The following is a 27,209-nucleotide window of genomic DNA, read 5'->3' as shown; positions in this document are numbered from 1 at the left end:
CGCCCACCTTGGCCTCTGAAAATGCTGGGATTACAGGCGTCAGCCACCAAGCCCAGCCCTTTATTTATTTATTAAAGACAGGCTTTTGCTCTGTCACACAGGCTGGAGTACGATCATAGCTCACTGTAGCCTCCAAAACCTGGGTTCACGCAATCTTCCTGCCTTAGCTTTTCAAGTAGCTGGGACTACGGGAAATGCCACCATGCATGGCTCTTTTTTTTCTTTTTCTTTTTTTTTAAAGCAACAGCATCTTGCGTTGTTGCCCAGGCCTGTCTTGAACCCCTGTCCTCAAGCATCCTCCTGCCTCAGCCTCCCAAAACATTGGAATTAGAGGTGTGAGCCACTGCACCTGGCCAAGTGTTCTTTGTATCTGACAAAGGTGCTAGACCTTTGTTAGATAAGTAGTTGGCAAATATTTTCGCCAGTCCATAGCTTGTATTTTCATTATCTTAACAAGAATCTTTTGCAGAGCAAAAGGTATTAATGAAGTCCAGTTTATTAGTTTGTCTTTTGATAGTTAATGCTTTTGGTGTCAAGTCAAATAGCACTTCGTCTAGTGTTAGATCTCAAAGATTTTGTCCTATATTTTTTCCTAAAAGTTTTATAACTTTAACATTTTACATTTAAATCTGGGATCCATTTTCATTTTCATATGAGGTGTGAGACGTAGGTTAAGGTTCCTTTTTCTTTTGCTTGCTTATGAATTTGTCAACTGAAGCATCACTCGGTTCATAAATCTGGAAAGGGGAGCTTTATTTTGCATAAAGGGTTGCAGCCTTCAGACTTCCCATCCTGTAGGCTTGGAAGCATAGCCTCTGGAAGAAGCTGAAAACAGACCATTTGAGTGAGTTGTAAAGGGAATAGAAATTATGCTGAGTGGGTTGGTTAAGTGTACATATTTAATAATACATGAATATTAAAGGAGAAATGAGCAATTGAGATTTATGCCTCTTCATGATTCACATGCTTAAAAAAATGGCACCCTCGTCATAATTGAAGGTGGAGTTTTTAGCCCTCTGAGGCCATGAAGACCATTTACTGTACATCCTCTGTGAGTCAGTCAAAACTGGCTTAGAGATTTAGATTTTAGGAGGGGATGCATTGTGGAGCTGGTGAGCTATCACATCAAAACTGTGAAGAGAGGGGGAGTGTGGTTACAGCATCAAATGATAAGCTAAAGGTGATAAGTGAACAAATTATCCATTTCTTATTTTCCAGAGCTAGTTTCTATTTACTTATTAGGAAAGAATTCTGCTTAAAGGTTAATAAGGAAGGGGCATACCAAGGTGTCTCTGACCTCCCATGCTGACATGCCAAGGAACTCAGATTTTTAAGGTTTCTCTGGGGTCCCATTGGCCAAGAGGGGTCTGTTCAGTTGGTTGCAGGGGGACTTAGGACTTTATTTTTGTTTCTCAGATTGGATATTCACTTGCTCCAGAACCAGCACCATTTGTTGAAAAGGCTGCTTATCCCCATTGATTTACTACTGTACCTTTGTGGAAAAAGCAGTTGGGCGTATCAGCTGTACCTGTTTCTGGGTTCTCTGTTCTGTTTCATTGGTCTGTATATCCATCCTTCTGCTGGTACCTTTGCCAGTCTTGATTGCTGTAGCTGTATAATAATTCTCGAAATTAGTAGACTGATTTCCCCGACTTGATCTTTTTGAAATTATTTGCTGATACAGATCTTTTGCTTTCTTGTGTAAATTTTATAACAATCTTTATATGTATAAAGCAACCTTGCTGAGTTTTTTTTATAGGAGTTAAATTTATGTATCAATTTGAAGGGAATTTATATATTTCCTGTTGAGTCATCTAACCTATGATGACGTTTTCCAATTCATCCATTTAGATTTTTAAATTCTTTCATTTGTGTCATGTAGTTTTCAGCACATAGGCATGTATATATCTTGTTAGATTTATACCTAAGTATTTACATTTTTTCAGTGATTATAAATGCTCTTGTATTTTTAATTTCAGTGTCCATGTGTTAATTGGTAATATGTGGAAATGCAATTGACTTTAACATTTTTTAGAAGACTTTTAAGTTCAGAGAAAAATGAAGAAGGTACAAAGATTTCCCTTATAACCTCTGCCCTTACACATGTGTAGCTTCCCCCTTATCAACATTCCCAACCACAGTGATGTATTTGTTAAATTGATGAATCTACATTTTACATTATCATCACTCAAAGACCATAGTTTACCTTATGCAATTGAGTGTTGCATATTAATCTTAAATCCTTTGTTCCTGCTGAACTCATTTGTTCTAGGAGTTTTTTGTAGATTACTTGGGATTGCCTATGTAGATGATTGTCTTCTGCAGAAATGGACGATTTTACTTCTTCCTTTCTAATCTGTATGCCTTTTCTTTTTCTTCACTTGCATTGGCCAGAAATTCCAGTACTAGATCTATCAAAAGTTGTGAAAATTAACATCCTTGCTTTGTTCCCAGTCTTAAGGGAATGTATTTAGTATTTCGCCCTTAAGTATAATGTTAGTTATAGGTTTATTGTAGTGGAGGAAATTCCCTCTCTTACTGCTTTTCTGAGAGTTTTAAATTATGAACGGATGTTGAAGTTTTTTAAATGTCTTTTGGCATCAATTGATAAGATCATGTGATTTTTTTTCCTTCTGTAGCTTGCTAATAAATACGGAGTATTGCATCAGATGAAATGCATGGGTTCAATCCATTTTATGGTTAGAATCATATTTCATTTTTAATTTCTAAAAATTCGTTGGGTCATTGTGATTGTCTCAGTTGTTACAAACAAAATCTTACCTTTCACTTGTAATCTGAGTTGATTAATCATTGTTTAAATGATTTTAAGTGTTTAAAATTTTATTATTATTAATGGAAATTTAATTGAACTAGTGATTTTGAGAACTAGTTTATGTAAGTGTATTTTTTCTAAACCCTCCAGTCAGGAGAGTTCAATGATGAATCACCCCTTACAGAGAAATCCTTTTAAAATAATCATCAACCTTTAACTCATTTTTTACTGCTCTTTTGGAATAGATGTTGTAAATGACTAAGTTATCTTGAGCCTTCAGTTTTATAAATAGTTTAAGAGGCATCTTGGATGATGAATCCTTTGAGGTGCTAGGAGAATACTCTAAAATTTTCAGGCTTCTAGAGAGCCAGATTCCATAAAATTAAACTTGTTATTTATTCCAGAAAAAAAAGTTTCTTTACTATTTTTTTTTCAACTGTTGTAGTTTCTTTCAAATGTGGGTATGAGGCACAGGGATGATAATTTGGAAATAGGCTTAAAATATTTAAATGTATTAGGAATCTATTTCTTCATGCATTCTTTCTCTCAGCACAGATGGTTCTAAGCCTTTGCTGTTCTTTCCAAATACTCCCTGATCCTCACTGCTAACTCTGTCTTTATTTACTTCAACCTGGCAACATCTTTGGTGGTGTCAGCCACCACATACATTTCGGCAGCGGTCAGGGATTTGAAGCTGCTTTTGGGAAGAAATATTGTGAAATGCAATAGACAGACACAAAGTATATTTTTATAATCACCAAGGCTGTTTGGATTACAAACTCCCCACTTGACCTGAGGAAAAAATATTGCCAAATGCAAGATTAGTCCTAATAAACTGCTTATGATGATTATTTTATTTCTTCCAGGCATTTTTATATTCCAAGAAATAGTTCTTGGTGGATTTCATTTAATTTTTCCTGGCTGAATGGCACCTATGGGGTCATGATTGGTGTGTTTTCCCCATTTGCACACCACCATCTACAGCAATGCAAGGAATGGGTGTTTGATTCCCAACGAATCTGCTTCTTTACGAAATTACTCCTCTTCTGTAGCTTTTTTCTTTTTTGCTTAAACAGATTCTCGCTCTGTTGCTCAGGCTGGAGTGCAGTGGTGGGATCTCAGCTCACTCAAACCCGCCCCCTGGGTTTGAGTGATTTTCCTGCCTCATAGCTGGTACTACAGATGCCCACCACCACACCTGGTTAATTTGTATATTTTTTGGTAGAGACAAGGTTTCACCATATTGACCATGCTGGTCTTGAACTCCTGGCCTCAAGTGATCCACCTGCCTTGGTTTCCCAAAATGCTAGAATTACAGATGTGAACCACCATGCCCAGCCTCATACGCAGCATAATATAACATTGAACTATGAACTTGCTAACATCAAACATTTTTTCAAACATTATTTTTCACACATCACTGAATATATTTTTAATATGCTTATTTTAAATTTAGACCTTTAAAAGGAAATAAGACCAAATGCTGCATCTGAGTACCTCAAAACAATTGCTTTGGCATGGGGGAAAGTTTGGAGAGGCATGCCAAAAAATGTGGGGAGATTATTTTGGTGTAATAGTAAAGATTCTCTTTTTTTTCCCCTCATGGTTTAAACATCTTAAACCATGATGCTTTAAACATTTGATGCTTTTAAAAAGTTCTATCTAAGTGCCGTTTCCCATATATCTGTTAATTTTCCCCAATTAGACTGCATCTATTTTGAATAAAAATAACTGTAAAAAGCTCTTCTGTATGCCTACAGCAAGGAGCATTATGATCATTGTATTATGGGAGCTCAACATAGTGAAACTAACAGTTATCTGCATTCTCTATGCTATTGATATATAGAAAGAGCAAGAGCCATTCCTGCTCTCAAAGAGGTTACAGCCTGTTAAGAGGATATGAAGTACATAAAAAGATATGATCAAAAATATATGATATATGAGCCATAGAAAGGTAAACCTATAATGCTTAAAGACCAAGCAGGATAGAAGATACACTAGTAAAGAAAATATTCATGAACAATTTGATATTGATAAGTCTTGGAGGAGTAGGACTTGGAAAAGGATAAATTAAAAATAGGGAAGGGACCAGCCATGGTGGCTCGTGACTGTAATCCTAATGCTTTGGGAGGCCAAGGCAGGAGGTTCACTTGAGGCCAGGAGTTTGAGACTAGCCTGAGCAACATAGCAAGACCCCATTTCTACAAAAATAAAAAAAAAAAATTAGCTGGGTGTGGTTTTATGTGCCTATATTGGCCTAGCTACTGATGAGACCGAGGTGAGAGGATTGCTTGATCCCAGGAGTTGGAGGCTGTAGTGAGCTGTGACAGTGTCACCACACTCTAGTCTGGGTGACAGAGGGAGACCTCGTCTCTAAATAAAATGAAAAATAAAACCTCAAAGTACTTTAAGACTAAACAGAATAGAATATACAGTAGGAAAAAAAACCTTCATGAAAAGCTTGATATTTAATGTTTAAGATAAATCTTGATGAAGAATTAGGATTTAGAAAAGGAAATCTTAAAATTTGGGATGGAAGAAGAAGAGAAGACTGTTTTAGGCAAGGATGACAAGTTGATGGGATGTATGGCATTCGGAAAATGCTGAGTCCAATGGATAAGCAGCTTACTTTCTAGTTCAACTGTAATACAGAGAAGGGGGGTATATGTCTGTATTTCCCTTGGTGTAGATGACCCTGAATCTAGCATTTTAGGTGACACCTCGCTCTCTACACCTTCTCTGCCAAGGGTTAACCAGCCTGAACATGTGAATCTGACGAGGAAGAGCTCACTATCTCTTTGGGCATCTTCTGCCATCTGAGCGCTCCTGTGATTGGAATATGGCAGGAGGCAAGGCCAGAGGGCAGGGAGAGGGCCTCATTAGACAGAGACTTTGAGGATCAGCATGAGGACTTTTCAGGTCTTTATTTTTGAAAAACATGATTGAAGCTGTGGTTTAGTAAAACTATAATGGCAGCTGTGGTGAGGATTTGGAGTGGGAAGTCTGTTTAGGGAGGTCTTTTGTAGTGATCAGAACCTATAGCAGAGAGATGTTTAAGGGAATAGAAAAGAGAAGACAGACATAAAAGGCTTTTTAATGTGGCCCATGTTTTTGAAAATACTGGGCAGGTATGTCCTCATTCCCAGTCACCACTAATTGTTCCTCACTGCCTTGTAGCTTTGCATCCATTGAAACAGGGATATTTGTTATTTTGGGAGGAGGGTGGGTATGGCCTGGATAAAGACACTGTGGCTGCTGCACTTCCAGGATCAAAATGAGAGTTTGTTTTACGGTCCAGAGTGAGACAATGCTGTGCAAACTTTTTTTTTTTTTTTTTTTTTNTTGAGAGACAGAAAGAAGGAAACAGCAACAAAGGCTCTGTGCTTTCCTGCTAGCCAAGACTGACTGACCATAGAGTTTACAGTACACCATATAGCATTGATGCAGGATGTGATGTCAGGACTATTTTCCTAAGAATGGGAAAGAAAAACTAAAGTAGCAGGCAGGAAGTAGAGAGATTCAAAGGGGCCAGGCTGCTCTTTTCTCTTCCAGGAGCCCAAGCATCCAGCGAGAAGGGAAGGAGCAGGCAGGAGAAATCCAGAGGCCCTATCTGCTGGAAAGGCATTGAGCTCCAGACTGGGCAGGGACTGATAGCATAATGCCGGCATCTGGCCGAAGGGAATCACTGGATTACAGTGAGTAGACCAGAACAGGCTATAATGGGTGGCCTTCTCCATGCAGACTGGGGACATGAAAGCCAAGTTGAATTGGCTTGTAAACAACAAAATTCTTTTGTTCCATGGAAGTCACAGTTGATAAAACATTTCACCTTGGCTTTACTCTGAAGAGGTGAGGCATTCAGGGCTGCTGCCTTGAGGTCATAAGATTCTATCTCCATTTTCCTTGCACCTGCAAAGCTGCGACCCAAAGAAGTTCAGTGATTTTCCAAGGTTATTTAGTTGGTAAGTGGCAGTGTTGGAAACAAGACATGGAGATGCTGTTGAATTGTACATTTTGGGTTTACTTTCTAAATAACGGAACTTAAATAAATGAAGTGATCCACTCAGAGCTGTGGCTCCAGCTAAGGCTAAGCTGGGTGTTCTGCCTCCTGGCTTGTAGTTTCTTTTCCAGTCCAGAATATGTCTCACAGGAATGGCAAAATTAATGTCCATCCTATTTGACCCACATTGACTTTTTAAATTATGTGGGGATATGAGTGAAAATCCCAGCAGATTGATCATTTTACATTCATCTAGGAAGTTTGTGCTTCTGGGGTTTCAGTGTTTTCATCTCTAAAATAAGGATAATAGATACCTGCCTCCCTGAGTGGAATGTCATGAGGATTTAGTTTTGTCTCTGAAGAATTTCAGGCTCCTTGGAATTAGTCTAAGGTTTTAATTTTTTTTCTTAATCATCATGATGTTTCCTTTTAATAGGAAATGGAAGCTTTACCAAGAAACTACTGGTTCACAGTCTTAGGAGTTCATACTTGAGTGCCAGGCTTAAAGATGAGCTGGTATTGGTTGCATGATGTGTTTCTGTGGAGAGTGGCAGTGAGCCCCCCTGTAGGTTCAGGACAGTGGGGCTAGACACAGTAACTCAAGATTGAAGGAAAATATATGTGTTGAACACAACATCTGTTGCCCATTTCATGTGACTCTTTTCTCCTCACCAATTCCTCTCTCATTAGAAAGTCTGTGACGTGAGATGTAAAGTCTTACTAACTTTGTGGACAATCAACTTTTTCCTTTTCTATTCTTCTGTGAGATAAGGTCTTGCTCTGTTGTCCAGGCTGGAGTGCAGTGGCACAATCATAGCTCACCATAGCCCTGACTTCTTGGGTTCAAATAATCCTCCAGCCTTGGCCATTTGAATAACTGGGACTACACGTGCGATCCACTGTGCCTGGTGAGCAATTTACTTTTTACTGCCGGGCTATTGGTTTTACATTTTTTTGGAAGCAAAAGTTTAGCAACTGAATTCTAATAGTTTTTTTTTCATGAGTATAATTTATACATGTAGAAACTAAGTTATAAATGCAAAATCTGTTACCTATGTTAATGAAAGAGTTGTAGATACTATAAAATTATATATACATACTCATATACACAGTCAGCACTTCTGTGTGTGTGTATGTGTGTGTACACATTCACGGATATTGAATGGATTCAACCAACCAAGGATTGAATTTCTTTTTTTTTTTTTTTGAGCCAGAGTCTCACTCTGTTGCCCATGCTGGAGTGCAGTGGTGAAATCTTGGGTCACTGCAACCTCTGCCTCCCAGGTTGAAGCAATTCTCATGTCTCAGCCTCTGAGTAGTTGGAATTACAGGCATGTACCACCATGCCTGGCTAATTATTTTGTATTTTTAGTAGAGACAGAGTTTCACCATGTTTCCCAGGCTAGACTCAAATTCTTGAGCTCAGGCAATCTGCCCACCTCAGCCTCCCAAAATGCTCCCAAAGTGTTCGGATTACAGGTATGAGCCCCTGCATCAGGCTGAAAATATTTTTTAAAAATATAAAAAATAATTCATTAAAAATTTATACAAATTAACTGTACAGTATAATAGCCATTTACATAGCCTCACATTGTGTTAGGTTATTATAAATAATGTAGAGATGATTTAAAGTATACAGGAGGATGTGCTTAAGTTCTGTACAAATGCTGCACCATTTTATACAAGGGACTTGTGCATACATGGATTTTGGTGACCATGGTGGAGACCTGGAACCTATCACCCATGGATACCAAGCGACAATTCTGTGTGTGTGTGTGTGTGTGTGTGTGTGTGTGTGTGTGTGTGTGTGTGTGTATTTGGGGCTTTAATAAATACACAGTTTTCCTTATCACTTTTTCATTCACTAATATTATGATCTTGATAAATATTTCATAAATAACATTTCTTAGTAATGGCGAAGGGGTTGTAGTAATGATTAATGCAATGTTACTAAGAGCCCAAACCTTAAAGTCAAGTTAAACAGGAGGCAAGAATTTCTTAATTTAGCTCCTACTTGTTTGCTACCGGCCTTGAGCAGGATTCCAGGAGCCAGGAGGAGGAGCTGATGGCCAGTAGTGGTCAAGGCCCACAGCCCTGGTCAGTTGCACAAATGCCCTGGGCTTCTACCTGATACACACCCTTTCAACTACTGCTTACCCACTCTTACTCTTCTGTTATGCAGTTAAATTTCTGGAGAAAATTCTGCATATTCATTGTCTCCATTTCCTTCCCACTCTGTCTTTAATTCACGATTATTTCATACTCAACAACTCACCAAAAAAGCTTTTAAGTTACCGTTGACCCCTATGTTGCTCAACTCACCAGACTTTATTGCCGTTCTCAGCTTACTTGATTGCTCAGCAGCATCTGACATTGCTGTCCACTGAATTCTTCTTTTTAAAAGTATATTGTTCAAAATTTGAGACTTAAAAATTGTGTGAATGACAGCTCCATCTACTCACCATTTAGTTTAAGAAATAATATCTTAACATTAACAACCATTCCCCAAAGAGCTTCTGAAGACTGTGTGCCCTTCCCCAGCCACATCCCACTTTGTGCATCCCAAGAGATAACTACCGTCCTAACCTTGATGTTTAGGGGCATCTAGGGGCTCAATATATTTATCTTCTACATCTGAGTTTTGTCAGTTTTCTCCAGCCAGAGACCGTTAAGAACACTCTGTAGTTGGACATGCTGGGTTTATTACTTCTCGCTGCAAAGGAGAATACACTCATGGAAAGCCATGAGGTGTACTACTAAGAGGGTTAGAGAGAACCTATCATACAGATTTGGGTCGTGGTTGGATGATTTGGGGATGGTTCCAAGGAAGGAGATACTTGCTCTAGATTGGATCTGCTCAAAAAGAGTGTAATTCTCAGATTAGTATTTCAGTAAATCTTATCTATGAGGGGCTAGAAGGAGGATAAAGTTGTAATTAGTAAAGAAGCATTCACTATGGTGAAGAGAAGAGGGTGCTTGGTATTTTCTGGGTGACATGTTGACCTTGATTTGTCTGTGTTTAGATAAAATTATGGAGTGGCCTTATTTTGTCTCTTTTTATCATGGTCTCAGAGTGACCTTGTGTGAGGCTGGTTTTCTTTCAAATGGTTTATGTCTAATAGTGGAATAACATGACCTTGCCATGAGTGACAGGCTTCTGAATGTCAGGGGCTGCTTGCTTTTTTCTTTCTTTTGCAGTCCTGAACAAGTTGGGAAATGGTATTCGGGCAGATGGAGGCCCAAATATCGGCTAATTTGGCAAACATGACAGGTATGTGGCAAAAATGGGCTTCAGAATTAGTTAGACTACCTCAGTCAGTTCTGGATACACTGTAAATGCGTGGGTCAAACCCACTCAGGTAGAACCTTAGGTCCCAAGTTCACAATAATATGGGTCCTCTCCAGAAGTTCCTTCTCCAGCTGCTTTGCAGGATCATTTCCTCTTCCTGGCCGTTTGATGTTGGAGTTCCTGTGGACTGAGCACCACCTTTTCTTCCCATTCGGTTTTCTCAGTCTCATGGTTTGATTCCTATCAATATGCCAATGGCCCTGAATCTACGCCTCTAGCCTGTAGCTCTCCTTTTCTTTGACTTGCTTAGTCACTGTCTCTGCTTGGACACCTCAGAGGCACTTTAGCTTAACTTATCCAAGGCCATGCTCATAATCTCCTACCTAAATTCGGTGGTAATTCTGGTTTTCTGCAGCCTGACCCTGCTACTACAGCTCAGCATCCCATACTCCAGCTACCCTGACCTGCCTGCGTGGTTCTCATGCACAATGTCACTTCCAAGCCTATGTCACTTAGTTATTTCTACCAGGAAGACTCTTTTATTATTTATTTTTTTAATTTTTGAGAGGGAGTCTCGCTCTGTCCCCCAGGCTGGAGCGCAATGGCACGATGTCAGCTCACTGCAACCTCTGCCTCACTGGTTCAAGCAATTCTCCTGCCTCAGCCTCCCTAGTAGCTGGGACTGCAGGCACCTACCACTACACCCAGCTAATTTTTCTATTTTTAGTAGAGGCAGGATTTCACCATGTTGGCCAGGGTGGTAAAATCCTGGGCTGAAGTCATCTGCCCTCCTCAGCCTCCCAAATTTCTGGGATTACAGGGGTGAGCCACTGTGCCCGGTCCTCTTTTATCCTCTCTTTTTGGCTAACCTCCTCCTCCAAGACCGAGCTGAGGTATCATCTCATGCGGAAAGCTATTTCTGAATGTGCTAGGTTAGGTAGACTGTTCCTTGTTTATGTCCCTTTCATCCCTTTTGTCCCTCTGTCCTAGCGGTTAGTTCATTGATTTATTTATCCTTTCATGGATCTGCTTCCTCCACTATGCTTGAGACTCCTTAAGGTGAAGAACTCTATCTTATGTATCTTCATATCATGAGCTTTACCTGTCTTTAGCTACATAGATACATAGGTATAGATAGATAGAGATATGTGGGTAGATATGTAGTCATATAGATATCTAAGATCTTGAATGAGACTTGGCACTTAACATAGGTACTGAGTAAATGTTTGTCAAACTGATGGTTGTCTAAAGATTTTGTTGTCATTTTTTCCACTCCTGGAATGACCAGAGCTTTGATAACTTTTAGTTGCAAAAGAGTGAGCCAAGTACTCTGTTTGTTATATTTTGCTATACTCATATCTTTTAGAAAAGTAGTGGTTTGAAGTTTGATAAAGGATGGAGCTTTTTTCCATTAAATTACGTGATAGTTTTAGAAATGGTTTATTTTTGTTTCTGATTGACTGCCATTGGGTTGTGGCTTATACGAGTTTAAGTAGTATCTTTATCAGTCAAATAAGCATTTCCCTTTTATCTACAGTTTTTATCTATAAATCTTAAAAGTTAAAGGCCCTTGAGTAATGGTTGTCCTGCCCTTCTACTTAAGGAAATGCAAGCCTCTGAGGGGAAACCAGGGTTCCTGCGTCCCAATCGCATGTTTGTTTCCCTAGACCCAGTTGGATTTCACAAGAGAGGTAGGTCTGGACAAAGCATAGAGGGAGGTGGATACGGCAGTGCTAGGCTTTGTGGAGCTGAGCAGCCTTTCCTTTTTTAACTTTTTATTTGTAAATAATTATGGATCTATAGGAAGTTGTAAAGGTCTGAAATATTCCTCACCTAGTTTCCTCATTCTAGCACATAGGAGAAAATGGAATGGTAACCATACATTAGACCTAGTTCCTGGTTTGGATATTGCATTATAGTTATATAGGATGGAAGCAACGGAGCACCATTAACCGACCCTGGCAGTAATCCCTCAGGGAGCAGTAAGGTAGAGCCACCCCTGGCCTCACATAGCTGGCACTGCCAAGGTGCTGGTTCCAGAATCTCACTTCAGAGGTTGTGCCCCAATGGACTGGGGCATTCACGTAACTCAACTGTGCCCCAAGGGCAGGCTGCTTTCTCTCTGTTTTCACTTGGCAACTTTTCTCTAGGTCATTTACTCCAGCTTTCTGCAGAAGGCTTACGTTGGCTCATACTTTTTTGAAACAGAGTCTCCCTCTGTCACCCGGGCTGGCATGCAGTGTCATGATCTTGGCTCTCTGCAACCTCCACCTGCTGGGTTCAAGCGATTCTCCTACCTCAGCCTTCCAACTAGCAGGGACTATAGGTGCGTGCCACCATGCCTGGCTAATTTTTTTTTTTTTTTTAATTTCTAGTAGAGGTGGGGCTTCACTATGTTGGCCAGGCTGGTCTCAACTCCTGACCTCAAATGATCCACTCGCCTTGGCCTCCCAAAGTGTTGGGATTATAGGCATGAGCCACCATGACCCCCCATTCTGCAGGTTCTTAGTGCCAGTCTAAACAAAGATAAAAACAGTAATGATGTCACCCACAATGAGTGTTTTAATTTGAACTCTGCAAGCCATTTTCACATTTGTTTAAAGAAAATTGACATTACTTTTTCATCAAATTTGCAACAGGGATTATATGCCTGGAAGGAGAGCCAGGCCTGGCAAATAACTTGGACAAAGAACACAAAGTTTCCATACTGAAGGGAGGTGCTTGCTTTTCTGAATTGCTAGAAATAAAGATGTAACAAAATAATAAACCATATGTAATTGTTGTGCCCAGTTTGTGCTTAGCTGTATTTCTCAATTTCCTTGGTTGGGCCTCAGAGATACTGTTCTGGTTTGTAAGTGTCTGCAGTGGGGATGGTTGCTCTCACTCTCTCTTTCTTTCTGTCTCTACCTGTCTCTCTGTCTCTGTTTTCAGCATCTTTTGTCTGATTCTTAAACTGAGGCTGTGGGGTGTTCCACAAAGGTACACTTTGTTTTGTTATGTTTTTGCTTATGTCTGTTGTATCATTGAGCCAGGAAGCTGGACATAAACGTCTATGGGGCTTTGGCAACCAACGGTCCCAGCCCTCCTTAGCTAAGGGAACTCCTTGCAAACCTTATTGCGTTATAGGCTTTTAATAGGGATAAGCAATGTTCATTAAAAGCTGAAGCCAGATACAGATGACAGGGCGATGGAGGCAGCAAACCATGTATGTACCTATGCAACAACCCTGCATGATCTATACATGTACCCCAGAATGTGTAAAGTACGATTAAAAAAAAAGATGAAGCCTCCTTGGACTCGCCACTCCACAGGATAATTGCATTTATATCAATCTTGAGACCCATTACCTTAGTGTCAAGAAAAAAATCCCCACTCTTCTTTCTGTATGGAAAGAATTAATATTTTAAAAAATGACTATGACAAGGCCCATGGTATTTTCACCTTGCCCTGGGACATACATAAAGGGTTTGAAAGCTAAGAGGAACAGACTAGAAAAACATCTAGAAAAAAGTTAGACATGATTGATTAAATGATGAGTTTTGAGTTCTCTACTTTTTGTTCTTTTTATTAAGACAACACGCATCATGCATCTTTAATAGCGGAACTGGAATGGTGGGAATGGAAAATCTTAATTAGATCTGCTCCAATTCTTTTCTAGAGAGACAGGATCTCACTCTGTTGCCCAGGCTGGGGTGAGATGGCGTGACCATCACTGTAGCATTGCACTCCTGGGCTCAAGCGATCCTCCTGCCTCATATTTGCAGGGAGCTAGGACTACAGGAATGTACTACTATATCCAGCTAATTTTCATTTTTTAGCGATGGAGTCTTGCTATGTTGTCTAGGCTGGTTTCAAAGTCCTGGCCTGAAGCGATCCTCCCACCTCAGCTTCCCAAAGCACTGGGATTACAAGTATGAGCTACTGTGCCTGGCCCTGCTGCGTATTTTATATCCATAAGGATTTAGGTATTCTCCCAAGTGTTGTCATCTCTACCTAACAAATAATACTCAACTTGAAAGGCTCTGCAGAAACGGATTCCTCCAACCAGATGACCTTTCTCTCCTCTGAACTACAGCAGTGTTTTGTTTATATCACTAATGACTGCTCACATTTCTCTGACATAAACATTGTTTTTAGAACTGTCCTTGCCATTTCCCATTGCCCTGGTGAGAACAGGGATCTCAAGTGACCCTTCTCTTTGTCTCCTGTGACAGCTGGCAAGGTCCCTTCCATGAAGTAAACATTTAATAGATACTTGATGATTACATGGATGCAGTTCACATTATTTGTAACATTATTTACTGAATTTCAGAAAAGTTATTTTCTCTGTTAATAGTACAGTGTAGCCTGGGCATGCTGGCTCATGCCTGTAATCTCACCACTTTGGGAGGCCAAGATGGGTGGATGGCTGGAGCCCAGGAGTCCAAGACCAACCTGGACAACATTGGAAGACTCTGTCTCTACCAAAAGAAAAAGAATAGCTGGTCATGGTGGCGTGCATCTGTAGTCTCTGCTCCTTCGGACGCTGATGTGGGTGGATGGCTTGAGCCCTGAAGTTAAAAACTGCAGTGAGCCATGATCATGCCCCTGTGCTCCAGCATGGATGACAGAGTGACACACTGTCTCAAAATAGGTATATAAAAATAGTACTATGTAATAATGATTTTAAGGAGCATCTCCCATGCCGCCTTTCCTGCAGAATGTGGTGGGTGTGGCATGAGAAGGTGGTGCCCCTGCCCCTCTTGCACAGGTGCTTGCTTCAATGTAGGTCACTGTTGCGTGAGATGGAACTCTGATGGTCTTGTTCAAGATTTTTGTAATGCAGTGATAGTAATTTCAACAGTTGTTGCAGCTTCACATGAGTGTAATAAAAAGGATCATATTCCAGCTTACCTTTCAGGTGGAGGAATTTTATGCCTCTCCTGGGCAGCCTTGAATTGAGCCTTGTTACATGTCAGGATAGTAGTGTTCAGTCTAAAGAAGGGATCAAGAAACTCTGTTCACCAGAGACATCTTGCAGCCTTATTTTGGGAAGAATCTTGTATTGTTTAAAATTTTTTTTCAGTCCTGGGAATATGTCTGGTACCAGTAGCTGAAATGAGAACACTAGTGTATTTAATCATATTTTGAGCTACTGGAAAATTGCAATTTAAAAATATCTTAGGAAGTTTTGAGATTTCTCCCAAATGTACTTGCTGCCCTTTGAAGGGTGACTTTACAGGTTAGAACTTCACCAAGTTGTATCCAGAGTCCTTCTGGTAAGTTCCTTGGTGCAGAAAAATGTTCCTCCTGCTTGCAGCCCCATGTCCACAACTATGAAACATATGAAATCTATTGTCCTCAGACCTAATGTCCTCGTCTACTATGCCAGGACACTGGGCTGAGCATTTCACATACATTACCTTTTTAAATCTCACAGCATCCCTAATGGAATCTGCATCACTTTGTTTAAATGGCATTTTAGAGTTTTACAAATTTACTACAGTTGTCTTTTCTGAAAATAAATGGATCTGGAGAAGTAAGAATGTGAGTTATTTTGATTTAAAATTTGGGAAGTACAAATTTAGAGGGAAGAGATGAGGAGTCTTTAGTTCTTCATGCCAGTTGGCTGTGCTTTTTACCAGCTCTGTACCTGTATATAAACACCAGCTATTTATTTCTTGGTGGTTAGGTTTTCTCATCAGTAAAGTGATGTTAATGCCACATTTCTCTCACTGATACTGTTTTTCTTTCTTTTTTTTTTTTTTTAATTGTACTTTAGGTTCCGGGTTACCTGTGCAGATCATGCAGGATTGTTGTATAAGTACATACATAGCAAGGTGGTTTGCTGCCTTCATCCACCCCCATCACCTATATCTGGTATTTATTCCCACTTTATCCCTCCCCATCCCCCACTATCCCTCCCCTAGTCCCCCCCCGCCCCCACCAACTGACCTCAATATGTGCTTTGTAGTTCTCCTTGAAGAGATCTTTTTCCTCCTTTGTTAGTTGTATTCCTAGGTATTTTATTCTCTTTGTAGCCGTTGTGAATGGGAGTTCACTTTTGATTTGGCTGTTTGTCTGTTATTGGTGTATGGAAATGCTTGTGATTTCTTCACGTTGATTTTGTATCCTGAGATTTTGTTAAAGTTGCTTATCAGTTTAAGGAGATGTCAGGCTGAGACGATGGGGTCTTCTGAATATACAGTCATCTCATCTGCAAATAGAGACAGTTTGACTTCCTCTTTTCCTATTTGAATACCCTTTATTTCTCTTTCTCGCCTGATTGTTCTGACTAGAACTTCTAATACTATGTTGAATAGGAGTGGTGAGAGAGGGCATTCTTGTCTAGTGCCAGATTTCAAAGGGAATGCTTCCAGTTTTTGCCCATTCAGTATGATATTGGCTGCGGGTTTGTCATAAATAGCTTTTATTATTTTGTGATATGTTCCATTGATACCTAGTATATTGAGGGTTTTTTAGCATAAAGGGCTGTTGAATTTTGTCAAAGGCCTTCTCTGCATCTATTGAGATAATCATGTGTTTTTTGTCTTTGGTTCTGTTTATGTGATGGATAACATTTATAGACTTGCATATGTTGAACTAGCCTTGAATCCCTGGGATGAAGCCTGCTTGATCATGATGAATAAGCTTTTTGATTTGCTGTTGCATTCTGTTCGCCAGTATTTTACTGAAGATTTTTGCGTCAATGTTCATCATGGATATTGGCCTGAAGTTTTCTTTTTTTGTTGCATTTCTGCCCAGTTTTGGTATTAGGATGATGTTGGTCTCAAAAAATGAGTTGGGGAGTATTCCCTCTTTTTGTGTTGTTTGGAATAGTTTCAGAAGGAATGGTACCAGCTCCTCTTTGCACGTCTGGTAGAATTCGGCTATAAACTTGTCTGGATCTGGGCTTATTTTTTAGTTGGTAGGCTATTAATTGCTGCTTCAACTTCAGCCCTTGCTATTGGTCTATTCAGGGTTTCAACTTCTTCTTGGTTTAGTCTTGGGAGAGTGCAAGTGTCCAGGAATTTATACATTTCTTAGCTCCCGATGATTTTATATTAACTCTTTTACAGGCACCATGCTGAGTATGTCATGGGGATTCTGTAAGACAGGCCTTTCTGTGCTCCCCATGTCTGGGAGACAAAGGCTTGGAGAAACCAAACAACTGCATGGCTTAAATGGTCTCAACCTCAGAGCCTGTGCTGTTGACCACTCAACTGTACTGCTAGGAGAAAGGGAAATACGAGATGTGGAAGCACCTTACAGAGCTAGAAGAAATGGACATGTGAAGTCGTACTATGACTTAGGGATTGGCAGAGCAGGTGCTTTCCTGTGCAGATAATTTGAAGAATGCAAGAAGAGCTCTGTTTCCAAAGTCCCCCGCTCTTAACTGCCATTTCTGCAGGCAGAGTGAAGTTACCAAGTTCATGAAACCAAACTTATTTTTATCGTAAATCTTCTCTTATATGTTTTCTCAGTGACCGCTCTGAAATGTACACGTTAAACCCTGGAACTATTTTTTTTTTTTTTTTTTTGGAGACAGCCTCATGATGTAATCTCGGCTCGCTGCAGAGTCCGCCTCCTGGTTCCAAGCGATCCTCCTGCCTCAGCCTCCTGAGTAGTTGGGATTACAAGCACCACCACGCCCAGCTAATTTTTGTGTTTTTAGTAGAGACAGGATTTGACCATGTTGGCCAGGCTGCTCTGGAACTCCTGACCTTAAGTGATCCACCCAGTTCAGCCTCCCAAAGTGCTGGGATTACAGGCACGAGCCACCATAATGGCCCCCTGGGCCCTATTCTTGATGGATAGCTTTTTTTTTTTTTTCCTCACGTGATTGGTGTTCTTCCTCTATCAATTTAGTGCTATGGCCTAGGTTCAAGGCCTCCCTGGCCTGTATTTAGAACACTGTAATAGCCTCATATCTGGTGTCCCAGGTTCCAGTCTTTCTTCTCTAGTTCATCTCAGCACTGTTTATTTGCTAAGATTTAATTCTGATCATGCAAGTGTGCTGTTTAAAATCTGAGACAGCTGGTTAGCCATTGCCTGTAGGACGAAATTTCATCCTATCAATTTAAATTTTCTGCCATGAGATGAGCGCCCTTGGCTATGATGTCTTTCCCCAACACCTCCCTCATGGCCCTTACATTTAGGCACAGTGCACTGAATAGGTCTTGTGCATTTCCAGGTTAATCTCCTCTCAGTGCTTTCCCTCATGATGAACACACATCTGCTAAAGCACCTCTGCAGATTATAGAGAAGCCATGAGAGACTGTGATTAAAAGCACAGACAGCACTGGGCTAGAGACCCAGATCTGCTGTGGCATTTGGACAGGTTAATACCACCGTCTCAATGTCCTTGTCTGCAAAATGGGTATGACATTAATGGGACCTACCTCATAGGAGGTATCAGAAAAGTAAGAGGAAGATGCAGATGGGAAGGGATCACAGTTAGGAGTGGAAAGTCTACTGAAAGAGAATGGAATGTTTTAAGAGTGATGCAGAGAGAGCATCTTCGTGGAATATTCAACAGTGTTAAACTGTGAAGTTTGGATTAAATAACTGTCCTTGGCCATGTATTTGTGTGTAGGAACAGGACAATTTCTACTGCACATACATTTCTTTACAGGCATGATATCTGGAAATGTTTCTTAGCTAATAACATGATAATCAGCCTGCTAGCAGGGATTGCTGACTACTAAATAGGATTGGCAGCAGGTGCCAGGAGTGAGGGACTCCAGGAAAGGAACCCATAGGCCTGGGGTGGCTGCAGCCAGAGCCTTAAAAATACTGTCAGCCATATTATCTGTAGGTCTTACTTTGACCAAAAATAACAATGCATCTTGTATTTATGTGTTACTGGGCTTCCGTTAGTTATTTTTCCTACATTTTTGGTTCCACTTTTATATTCAGATACATGGTATAAAGAGAGAAGCCTCAGTTGATGTAGCTTCACAGAGTTTCTAAAATAATTCTGCACAATACATGTATCCTGTAGTCCTGTTCTGTAGTAACCGCTTTCTAAAAGAAAGCCCCTCATTTGTGTGCTGATGTCTTCTCTGTAGGTGGGGAAGGAAGAAGAGAGCTGAGAGGAGTTAAGCTGTTTATTTTGTCTTAACTAAAAGTAACAGTTTCATTCTTAACCCCTCTCACCTCCAACATGCCAGCAAAATACATCCAAGTAGTCTCCACCATGGGTGCCGGCACCTTTCACTGTAGGCAGTTTCCAGGTGTCCTTCCTTGGGACTGTGCTGGGGGTTGGGGTGGGATGGGGAGGCCACTGCGTAAACTCCGTTCTTCCATGATACCTGGGGCAGACCAGGCTTCTCCATCATGCTGGCTGGTGCCAAGGATTGTGGGTGGAGAGGCCAGAATGCTACCCCGGGAGAAGGGAGCATACAGTTGCCTACAGCCTGTTAGATGACCACAAGTGCCCAAGAAGATGAGCTTTAATTACTAGGTTGTCACTCTTTGCACCAAAGCAGAGTGTCTGTCTCACACAGGGGAGCCTAAGATGGAGAGGAGCAAGAGGGTTCCACGCATCCTCCAACTCTCACCTTCACATCACATCATGATTCTGCACTTCATGAGACAGATATCAGCACCAGTGGTTCTCTTTAGAAACGATGTTTTGTCCCATTTCCAGGGTTCCCTGCTGTGTGTTTTGTCAACTTTCCGGTTCTTTCTCTCTTGCCCTGCTGTGGGCATCGCCTTCCCTATGCTGGTGTTGTTTAATTCTGTATATATTGAGAAGCTCTGTCTACTTTCTGTAATGTAAGGCTGATGGAAGCAGATCATTGTGGTGGTGCTTCAGGATAGGGGGCCTGCTAGCTGTGTGGGCAGGTCACCCAGCCCTGCTGAATCCTGGTTTCCTAGCCTTAGAGAATGGGAATCAACAACTCACCACTAAAATTATTTTGAGGTTTAACTGAGAGAGCAAGTGATGGAGTATGTGGTAGACCCCTACCCACAGGACTGCTAGAGAGGACTGAGTCACTACCTTGGACTCAAAGTGAACACTTTTACCCATATCTATTAATGAATGGGGCTTTCCATAATGCTTTGTTCTGGGAGATCTATGTCTAAAGAATGTTTTAAAACCATTGGTTTGTACCTGGTCAAGGCATTTGGAAAACATTGTTTCTCATCCTTACTTTCCCTCTCCTATCTGCTCATAATGTACATGGATCATTTTATCAGGAAGGAGAGAGCTGCGTTTTTCTTCTTTCAGCGTTGTGAGTAAGTTGAGCCTATTTGGCTGTTGGAGCCACCATAGCCTTCCCAGCACAGAGTGTGGTGATTCACACCTCTGACCCCGACTTATGGCTGTTGTCTACACTCAGCACCGCTGCCTGCAGTCTGCTAAGGGCCTGCGCTGATAGCTTAGCTAGAAGTGAAGCAGCTAAACTGTCTGGGGTATAACCCTGTAGGGTTGGCCGTGGCATGCCTGGAAAATTTAGGATGCAAACACACACGAGGAGTTTAGGAGCAGAGGTTTCATAGAAGAGAAGAGAAAGAGAAACAGCTCTCTGTACAGAGGAAGGTGTGTAGAAGCAGAGAAAGGACTGACTGGCAGAGAATGCACAGGATTTTATACTCTGACTTGAGGACGTGGGCTCTGATTTACATAGGGCTCCCTGATTGGTTTGATCAGGAGTGATGTTTACTTAGTATGCAGAGAAGGCTGGTCGCCCTACCCTAATCTTATTATGCAAATGGGTTTTGCAGTCATGGATGAGCGCCGTTTTGTCTGCTCCTGAGGGTACTGGTTGCTGACAAAGAGAAGGGAAGATGGAACCGCCGTCTTGATCACGTCTAGTCCTTAGTTCCTGCTGGTGTTCACCCATGCAGGTTCTCGGCTTGATTGTCTAGGTCTGTAGCTCAATTTTACAGGCTGCTCTTTGTTAGAAAATGATTTGGAGCTGCTTTTCATTAAAAAACAAAGCCTTACTGGGGACCCTCATATCATTACTATCTGCCTAAGTGATTTCTTCTTAACTCCTGTATCAGAAGGTACTTGGCTGGGGAGCCTTTCTGATTTTTAAATTAGGTTACCTCTTTGTTAATTAACCTCATGCATTTTTCTGGAAGCTGTGTGAGGTGACCTCAGACCCTGATCTCCCCAGGTGCTTACTTCCCTGTCTTGGAGTCTCCCCCAATGCCAGAGCTGGCTTCTGACAGCACAGGAGAATGTTAGATTGACACGTGGCCTAAGGCCATTACATGGGCATCTACTTTTATAGTACTCTAGAGGAAAGAAGAGAGAACCCAGTGTGATACGGTTTGGCTGTATCCCCACCTAAATCTCTTCTTAAATTGTAGCTCCCATAATTCCCACATGTTGTGGGAGGGACATGGTGGGAGATAATTGAATCATGGGGGTGGCTTCCCTTTACTGTTCTCCTGATAGTGAATAAGTCTCAGGAGATCTGAAGGTTTTGCAAGGGAAATCCTTTTCACCTGGCTCTCATTCTCTCTTGTCTGCCACCATGTGAGACTTGCCATTTACCTTCTGCCATGATTGTGAGAACTGCCATGTGGAACTGTGAGTCTATTAAACCTCTTTTTCTTTATAAATTACCCAGTCTCAGGTATGTCTTTATCAGCAGCATGAAAACAGACTAATACACAGTGTTTGGCAGAAGACCCTTCCATAGTGATGCCACCATCAGTTTAACCCACCTAGAGATGTTCTCTTTTTCTTCTTTTCTTTTCTTTTTGGCAGGGGATGGGGGGGGGAGTTGGGGGTGTTGGAGTGGGGGATGGAGTTTCACTCTTGTTTCCTAGGCTGGAGTGCAATTGTGCAATCTCTGCTCACTGCAACCTCTGCCTCCCATGTTCAAGCAATTCTCCTGCCGTAGCCTTCCAAGTAGCTGGGACTATAGGCACGTGCAACCATGCCTAGCTAATTCTGTATTTTTAGTAACGACAGGGTTTCTCTATGTGGGTCAGGCTGGCCTTGAACTCTCAATCTTAGGTGATCTGCCTGCCTTGGCCTCCCAAAGTGCTGGGATTACAGGTGTAAGCCACCACACCTGGCCCTCTTTTTCTTTCAAAGAAGAACATTTCTTAGTGGCTTAAAAAATTCCACTAGCCACGATGCTTTTTAGTTGAGATGCCTGAAACTCCATATGTGGGTATAAGCTCCTGGCATCTTATACCCACATAGCAGGTTTGACGCATCTCAAGTAAACGACAACTACCCCTCCAGGTGGGCAGTGGGGTATGGCTAGAACAGGGAATGGAAAACAGGAAATGAGGATGGCTGTAGATTCCAGCTGGAAATGGGAGCTCTAGGAGTGAAGGCAGCACCTGGGCCACTGGGACTGCCAGGGCTGCTGTGTTCACCATGCTCCCTAGAAAGTGGCCGCTTCCAGCATCTCATCCCCTCCTGGGGGCTCCTACCATGTAGGCCCAAGGGGTAATGGGTGACATTCCTCCAGCCCACCCAGAGACTGTACTGTGGAGGCCATGCGGCTGGAGGGCTTGGTGGAATTGCTTAGAAACACTTGAATGTTGTAAAGATATTCTGCCTGGCCCCAATTGCAGGGACAGAGCAAGGCTCACAATGGGCATTCTGGGATGGGGATTATTTATCAGGATAGTGTGAGTTTGCATAGCTGTTGAGAGATGTGTAAATGCAAATCACAGCTACATGAGGGCACAAAACAACTAGAGAAGCAGTGCTTCATGCCACATTTGAGGGGCCAGGCAAGCTCATAAATAAGATTTATAACTTCAGAAACAAGAAAAAATGGACACATTGGGTGTAGAATGAGGAGCAGGTCTCAGCAAGCAGTTCAGGATTATGAAGCAGGTTGAACAGTGTAGCCTGGTGGGTAAGAATCAGAGCTGGGTTTGAAGCTGGGCTGGGCTGCTTGCCAGCTGAGCACCTGGGGCAAGTGACTTCATTGCTTTAAGCCTCAGTTTCTGTTTCTTTAGTGGGGATAATAAGATTTAGTTCACAGGACTGTTTTGAGGATTAAATGAGATAATATTTGTAAAGTGCTTCATAGGATGGCTGGCCCCAAAGTAAATGCTCACTAAGTGCTTGTAATTATGAACAGTGGGAGGGTGTTGGGAGGCTGGTTTCATGGGGTTCACAGTTTAGGGTGAGAACTGGCCCCGAGAGCCCCAAAGGACTCAGGGAAGCAGCCCTTTCTGCAGGGTTTGGCAGCTGACTCAGCACCACATGTTTGCTTGAGACATCTTACAGCTTTGGAAAAGAGTCTTTATGCTGTGCACCTGGCTTCAGTAACATCTTCTTATCCAAGGCCCTTCCCTCACTGCACCCTCTGGGGCCCACAGCCACCACCCATGTTGACTCCCTCCATTAGGTCTTCCTGAAGCAAGGGTGGCAGTTGCAAGGAATGGGAGTACAAGGTCTCTGGATAGACAAGAAGCCCCTCTCAGTTAAGCCTTCTCCCCCAAGGTTTGCAAACAAGTTAAAAATCGAAATCAAAAACCAAAAGAGGACAGCAGAAGAGCCTTGGTTCTATTTCCTGGCGTTTTGGGGTGTGTGGTTGTGATCAGTGTGCTTTCACTTTCTGATTAGCAGGTGCCAGTTTCTTTTTGCCACGTTTCCCTTTTTCTGCTTCAAGGCAGGGACAATGGAATCAGAATTCTTTTAAAAGACCAATGAGGAGTTGAGGGGATGGAGGGTCCCTCCCAACAAGGGAATTCCTGACTGTGAAGTCATCCACCAGCCTGTTTGTCTGGGCTGGGTCATTGCTGGTATCTAGAGAACACACCCTCTGAGCCTGGAGATAGGGGGACCTCATAGTGAAGACTCAAGGAGCATCTTGAAGGCTGAGCCTAAGTCTTCCAGGTGAGGAAGGAAGGGAAGTAGATTCTGGGTGGAATCCTGGCAGTTTGATCACATGGCCTGACAGCGGGTGCTGGGTACCCTGAGATGGAGACAGTGGGGTCCAGAGGCAAGAGAGGCACTCTGAGGCTGGGTTCCTGAAGGAATGGGGGATCAAGGCATGCTACTGGCAGTGGGGTCCTGGAATCAGTTGTGGCAAGAGCCCTGTCCCAAGAGCCCTGTAATGCAGTCAGATCAGCTGCATGGAACCTGGAGCTATGTCTTTGGGTTGGGGAGGGGGCCCAGGATGGCCCATAAGGGTGAGAAAATATTATTTAAAAATATTTTATCCTTCATTATTTTAGGGGTATTATTTTATAAATACATAATACTACTATATTGTAAAGCTTGTATGTAATATTTTATTTTTATTTTCTTTTGGAGTTGAAGTCTCGCTCAGTCACCCAGGCTGGAGTGCAGTGGAGTGACCTCAGCTCACTGCAACCTCTACCTCCGAAGTTCAAGTGATTCTCCTTCCTCAGCCTCCCAAGTAGCTGAGCTATCCAGTTAATTCTTCGTTGTATTTTTTTAGTAGAGATGGCGTTTTACTTTGTTGGCCAGGGTGGTCTCAAACTCCCAATCTCATGGGATCTGTCCGCCTCACCCTCCCAAAGCGCTGAGATTACAGGCATGAGCCACTGTGCCCAGCCTGTATTTAATTTTTAAATAAATAAATTTACATATTTCATCTTTGTTCAAAAGTCACTGACTGCCTGGAATGTGCTATATATGTTTAATTAAAGTTTGGAGACAGCTGATCTTGAGTGTTGAGGAAAGAGAAGGAAAAGCAGCCAAACTCCAGGGGCCACTGAGGCAGCTGCCATCACAGATTGCTCTGTGTGTGAAACCTGAGCCAGTGCTCTTACTAAGCAGCTGGGTGTCAGGGCTGGAGGGGGTCAGGAAAGAAGGCTTCAGACCTTTCCACAGCCAACTCCAAGCGCTTGGCATTCGGTTGTTGACTCCCCAGTGGGACCCCTGTCTTCTCACTGGGATTTGGCTCAAGCACATCTTAGCATATACACAGTAATACTGATCTACTTTATTTGTTGCCTGAACTGGGTTAGTTGCCGTCAGGAATGTACTTGAAGATAAAGCACTTGGCCCATATATAGGTTCTAATGAAAGACTCAATGGAAAAAAGAAACCTGCCTTCCAGAAAGAGCCATGACACCTGAGAAACCTGGTCTGAAACTTCTGGGTTGATGTGGTTTAGGGAGATTATGAGCTATTATGCTTATTTTCAGGTCATTTTGGCTTCTTTGAAAGTATAGTCGTGTAATACATAACATTTTGTCAATGGACCGATTATATGTGGGTGCTTCTATAATTACAATACTGTATTTTTACTGTACCTTTTCTTTGTCTAGATATGTTTAGATACACAAATACCATACTGTTACAGTTGACTGCAGAATACATTACAACCACATGCTGTACAGGTTTGTAGTCTAGGAGCAACAGGCTATACTGTATCGCCCAGGCGTGTGGTAGGTTTACCGTCTAGATTCGTGAAAGTACCCTCCATGATGTTTACACAGCAGAATTCCCTGATGAAGCATCTCTCAGAACATTTTTCTGTCATTGAGCAATGGCATAACTGTGCCTCAGCCCTAAACTAATTGTGTGTGTGTGTGTGTGTGTGTGTGTGTGTGTGTATGTGTGTGTGTAGAGAGAGAAGTCTGAACAGAATGTTCTGGACATAGGAGCTGGGAGCTTTAGGGTTTTTCAGCCCTCTTAGTGGCTTCGTGTGTCTTGCATTACATTTTGTGATATTTTCCTTTGGTGTTAAGACTTTCGCTGTCACCTTTGTCCCACATTGTTGGCCTCCTCCTGTGTCCTGGTTGCCTCTCCCCACCTCTAATATTCAGTGTCTAGTGCATTGTCTGGGCAGGAGGTGATGGCGCCTTGAGTAGGGTGATGGTAGAGGCAGAGACGTGAGAACCGATTTGAGATATGATTTGGAAGAGGAAGCATGTTGACTTGGTGATAGGTCAATGGCAGATGATGGAGAAGGAAGGGTTAGGGATGATTTTCATGCTTCTGGCTTAAGCAGCTTGATGGGTTGGGCTGCCATTGGTTGTGCTGCAAAGACAGTGACTGGAAGGGACGTACACTTTCTTTGCTTCACCAGTTCTCAGTTAACTTGGACCCTGTGCTGTAATAGTCAGCTACTTCTAAGCAACACTCCATGGTTGACTCTGGTGTTTGGGAACAGGGTTCCTCTAAAACATAATTACATTTTTACTTGACAGATTTCCTAAAGTCCTTGACATTAATCAAAAAAACAAAACAAAAACCATTTTTGGATGAATGACCATTGTTCAAGAATAAAATCTTGGAGGGCTTTGGCATAAAGCATATTGGGCTTCAAGTCAAAGATGGATTTGAGTCCTAGTTCTATAGCTTGCAGGTTGAATGGTTTTAGACAGATCATATTACCTCTCTGAGGCTCATTTTCCCAAATTGAGAGGTGATTATACTAATGTGTTTCTGATGTCACAGAATTATTGTATCATAGGAGATAAGGCATATTAAAACATTTTATAGAATGAAAAATAGTGTATGGTTGAAAAATAGCATTTTTATGTAAATCTGGAGTCTATGACCCTCTGAATTAGTTACCATCTATTGGAATGTAACAAATTATCCCAAAACTTAGCCTAAAGTAACAAACATTTATTATCTGACAAGGTCTTAGGAATCCAGAATTCTTGGATTCCAGCATATCTTCACATGGCAGCAGAAAGGAGAGAGTGAAGGGCGAAGTGCTAAGCTAAGCTGGATAGTTTTGGCTCAGGGTTGCCATCAAGCTGTCTGATTTCAGTCATCTCAGGCCTTAACTGGGGCTGCAGAATCCACTTTCAAGCTTTCTCGGGGGACTGCTGGTAGGCCTGCCTCAGTTCCTTGCTGGCTGTCAGTCAGCTGAAGGCTTCAGTTCCTCATCCATGTGTCCCTCCACAGGGCTGCCCACAACACAGCAGCTTGCTTCAGAAAGAGGGCACCCAAGACAGAAGCTGCAGCCTTTTACAACTTAATCTGACAAGTGCCATACCACTTCTTCTGCCATATTTGTTGGTCACTGATACAGTCTGGCTCTGTGTCCTCACCCAAATCTCATTTTGAATTGTAAGCCCCAGTATCGGAGGAGGGACCTGGTGAGAGATGACTGGATCATGGGGGCAGATTTCCCACTTGCTGCTCTCATGATACTGAGTGAGTTCTCACAAGATCTGGTTGTTTAAAAGTGTGAAGCACCTCCCCCTTCACTCTCTTCTGCCACCATGTGAAGATATGCTTG

At 42.0% G+C, this 27,209-nt stretch overlaps 1 protein-coding gene across 5 annotated transcripts in view; it reads left to right on the top strand.

Annotated features, from left to right (window-relative positions):
- CSGALNACT1 (chondroitin sulfate N-acetylgalactosaminyltransferase 1) overlaps positions 1–27,209 on the top strand; it is a 360,766-nt gene that overhangs the window by 219,387 nt on the left and 114,170 nt on the right. Inside the window, exon 1 of one of the 5 annotated variants that reach the window (XM_017539693.2) lies at positions 23,686–23,875. The exons of the other annotated variants lie outside the window; for them this stretch is intronic. The gene's annotated coding sequence lies outside the window, so the exon portion shown is untranslated. Of the gene's footprint in view, positions 1–23,685; positions 23,876–27,209 lie in introns of those variants that run through there. 5 annotated transcript variants of the gene reach the window in all.

This window comes from Cebus imitator, unplaced genomic scaffold, assembly GCF_001604975.1.
Source record: "Cebus imitator isolate Cc_AM_T3 unplaced genomic scaffold, Cebus_imitator-1.0 Scaffold120, whole genome shotgun sequence".
Lineage (NCBI taxonomy): Eukaryota > Metazoa > Chordata > Mammalia > Primates > Cebidae > Cebus > Cebus imitator.
Note: the sequence above shows the minus strand (reverse complement) of the source record. Positions and strands in the feature narration are given on the sequence as shown.